General features: G+C 36.9%; 1 non-coding gene across 1 annotated transcript; it reads right to left on the bottom strand.

The window, feature by feature from the left end:
- Positions 1-311: 311 nt before the first annotated feature.
- On the bottom strand, positions 312-416 carry LOC115063995. The gene has a single exon (XR_003843835.1). It is a non-coding gene; the product is annotated as a U6 spliceosomal RNA (small nuclear RNA).
- Positions 417-4,214: the final 3,798 nt, after the last annotated feature.

A 4,214-nucleotide genomic window follows, 5' to 3' on the forward strand; every position in this document is an offset into this window, starting at 1 on the left:
GGTTTAACAGCTACTACAAATTCAAACTCTACCTCAGCTGATTCCCACAGTCACAGGACTGAAGCAAATGCCTGAAGTGTTTACTGCTGCACGTTCTCCATGTTGAGCCTACTTGGATGTTATGGTTAATGTCGGTATTGGGAAAATTGTGCTACACCCATCTTTCACATAACAGTATAGGACAAATGGTAGTTAATTCCCACTTTTAGACAAATCTGGAGGGAAAAATAATTCTGGAATTTTATTTTTGTACACTTTTTACTTATTTCTTGTCTTGAAATTTTTTTTTTACTCTTTAAGGAATTTTTATTAAAAATATGGAATGCTTCATGAATTTGCATGTCATTCTTGAGCAGAGGCCATACTAATCTTCTCTGCATCATTCCAATTTTAGTATATGTGCTGCTGAAGTGAACATGAAAATATTTTTCAAATATTCTTTACTTTGAAAATTTCATCTATTATATTTTGGTCATAGTCATACCCTCGCCAAACTCCCCACAGATCTGCCTCCTTTTCATACACACCTAAGTTTGTATTCTCATTTGTTTTAAATTTAGATTAAATTTTATGTTTTATGTGTGTTTGTTGCCTCAAAAATTTTTGTGTATATATGTGTGTACATATGTGTAAATGCATGTCTGAGTATTTTAGTTAGGGTCTCTACTGCTGTGACACAACAGCATGACCACAACCCACTTGTGGAGAAAAGAGTTCCTGTCAGTCCGGTGTTCTATAGCAGAGCCTATTACTGAGGAAAGTCAAGAGGAAACTCATAGAGGGCAGAATCCTGGAGACAAGAGCTGATGCAAAGTTCATGGGGAAGTGCTGCTTCCTGGGTTGATCCCCATGGATTGCTCAGCCTGTATTTGTATGGCGCACAAGACCTCCAACCCAGAGATCACATTTTCCCCAGTGAGCTGGACCCTTCCTCATGGATCATTAGTCAAAAAATTCACCACAGGCTTGCCTAAAGACTAATTTCTAAAAACATTTTCCTAAATGAAGTTCCCTCTTAAGAAATAATGTTAGCTTTTTTCAAGGTGTCCTAAAACTTCACAGCATAATGAACATGCACATGGAAGACAGAGGATAATTTTGTGGTCGCTGTTTCCTTCCTTTGAAACAGGGTCTCTTGCTGATCTGGATCTCATCAATCAAACTAGACTGGCTGAGCATTGAGTTCCAGGTATCTACCTGATATGTATTATAACTTCTTGTATATTTGCTTGGGTTTAGGAAATCGTATTCAAGTCCTCTTGACTGGAAGAGAAGCACTCTATCAACCCATCATTCCCTTATCCCCTCATATCCTCATCCCTTCATCTTCTCATTCCTTCATCCCTTCATGCCTTCATTCCCCTTCACCTCATCCCTTCATCCCTCATCCCTTCATCCCTTCATCTCTTCATCTCCTTATCACTTCATTCTCATCTTATCATCCAATTATTCCTGGATTATTATTTTAATGGAAAATTTAAAATATTTGCAAGTATGTTTTTTTGGTGGGAAGAATATAAAATATTTCTTCAGAAAATATGTGGCATGAAGTGACTTTTCAGTCATAGCACTGTGTGAATTATGAGCATGGAGGCCTACCTGACTTCAGTCTTGGCTGCATCCAGATGGATCTGGAGGATTAAGAGAGGTTAAAAGCATTTCTAGGCCAAACCATGATGGACACAGATATAGTGCTGCATTTTACACTGAAGACACAATCCCACCCTCATTTCCAAAGTATTTTTCTTGCTTTTTTTCATGCTCAGGCTCTCCCTCTGTATATGCAACTCCTGGATTTAGTTCCTGTCTTTTAAATAGAGTATCACTCCTATTTCTAATTTCTTTTCTATCTTTTCTTTCTTTTTTGAAGACAGGGGTTTTCTGGGTAGTCCTGGTAGTCCTGGCTGTCCTGGAGCTCACTTTGTAGACCAGGCTGGCCTCAAACTCAGAAATCCACCTGCCTCTGCCTCCCAAGTGCTCAGATTGAAGGCATGTGCCACATCGTCTGCCCGGCTCTATTTCTCATTTCTAGGTTCCCACTTCCCTCTGCTTGCCTTACTTCCTGATTTCCTGGAGGATATTCTTCTATTTATTTTTCTGTCAAGTAAACATATGCCTTTCAGCATTAGCATTCTTTATCTTTTCAGTCATTTTCACCCTTTCACCATTTAGTGAGAAAGAGAAATCATCTTAATCACAAAACATCTCTGTGTATAAAACAAGTCTCGGGGATGAAGAATATAGGGTAGGACATGTATATCCTCAAAATTAATTTCAAGTTTCTGCAAAGCTATTGAGGAAGCTGTAAAGTTTATACAATGGAATACAACTGGCTTACTTCAATTGGCTAATTTTGGAGAAAAATCTGGGAACACATGAACATAATAACAGTTATTCAAAAAAGTGTTAAAATCTAAGCCACCAACATATCCCATTTTTCTCCATGACAGTTTTCCAAAAGGAATATATATGGTTTCCGAATAAGGTTATTGCTAACCTCAAAGAGTAGGTGACCATGACAAGTGTAATGTCATAGGATTTGCTAAGAGGAAGAAATTATACTGAAGTCTATGCCACAAGAAAACTTTGTACATACCAAATAATTTTCCACACTCGATACATCAAAAGGGCAACTATTTGCCATTTTAGCACTTTCAGTTAAAAAACTAATTCCCCCATTCTTGAATATGTTATACAAATTCTCCAAATAGTTTATTCATGATCTTTAGTAAGTAAACAGATCACAGATCAATGAAAGGGAACTAAAGCACCAGACTAGAAACATGGCAAAAGAACAGGGTGGGAATCTTGACTGGCCTCAGTTTTCTTACCTTTGATTTGCAAGAAATGTTCTAGGGAGGTGTAGATCATGAAGAAGCTTACCACCACGATTCTGAGGTCTTAGTTCTCTTAACAATAACATATTTTTTGCTGTGGTACCTGGGTGTGTTTTCCAAGTTTGTATATATTTTGTCCATAAATAATTCTTATGTTTTAAACCAAATTTTGCCACAAAAATAAGTTTAAAAATTCTTGATGTAGATATTTCAACTATTTTCCTGTTTGCTGTGAAGTACAAAAGAAACTTGAAGGAATAAAGTTTAGGTATTGCATATATTGTGTGCACCAAAGGTCTTGTTGGGAAGCCTGATTAATACAACAGGGACAAAGAAGCTGTTCGTCTGGAGCTGAAAATCAGCTTTAATTAGTAAAAAATCAGCAGTATTGAAACAAATGAAATTATGCTGCATTGGGACAATAAGGTCAGTACACAGAAGCTGTGGTCTTTTGTGTTGCTCATAGCACATTTGGAGCAATGGACTTGTCTAAGCCTTTTGGAGCTAGATGATAACTGAGTTTCAGATGCTGAATGTTGAGGTATAGGAGTTACTAAATTTTAGATTATTTTTTAAATCTTACAGTCCCTATACTCTGTTTTTGTCCTTTTGGAATAGGAAATTTGTAACTTGTTTTATTTATTTTAGAAGAGCTGACAAATACAGTACTTTGGCCTTGGACATTCTATAGTTTTTTGGGGAATCTGTACACCAAGTTTGTTCTCCACTTAATCACTTTTAATTATTCTCTTATCCACACGTCTTCCTTTCCAATTTCAAGTTTTACTTTTTTGTTTCTAAGCTTTATTTTTTTTTTTTAATTTGAGACCCCAGAGTCCATTTAGAATTGCCAGTACAACCTGCATATTGGACCATCTACTGGAGCATGCGCTACCTCTTAGTAGCTGCATATGTAATGAAAAACTGATTTTCTGTCCTTGGCAACCATAAGTAACTGCCTTCTCAACTAGTGTAGGGACTTTGTGACTACCTTGCCGTTCCATGCTTAACTCATGTCTGGTTTTATGTGAGCATGTTTTGTGTATGCTGTCATGCTGCTGTTACTTCATAGTGCAACTGTCCTGTTAAATATGATTATTAATTTTGTCATCATCTATTATTTCTGGCTCTGATAATCTTTTTTTATTTGTGTCCCTTTGAGCAATGATTCCTGAGCCTTGGAAAGCAGGGTGTGGTACAAATTTCCTTTTATGTCTGTACACTCCACAACCATCTATCTCTGCATATTGACCAGTTGTCAGTATCTTCATCAACTGCATGAAGACACTTACCTAATGAGAGTTGAGTGTTGCACTAATTGCTCATTAAGGCTTACCTTAATACTATGTGTACTTGCCAAACTAATAGTAGGAGGAT

Source organism: Mus pahari, chromosome 4 (genome assembly GCF_900095145.1).
Source record: "Mus pahari chromosome 4, PAHARI_EIJ_v1.1, whole genome shotgun sequence".
NCBI lineage: Eukaryota > Metazoa > Chordata > Mammalia > Rodentia > Muridae > Mus > Mus pahari.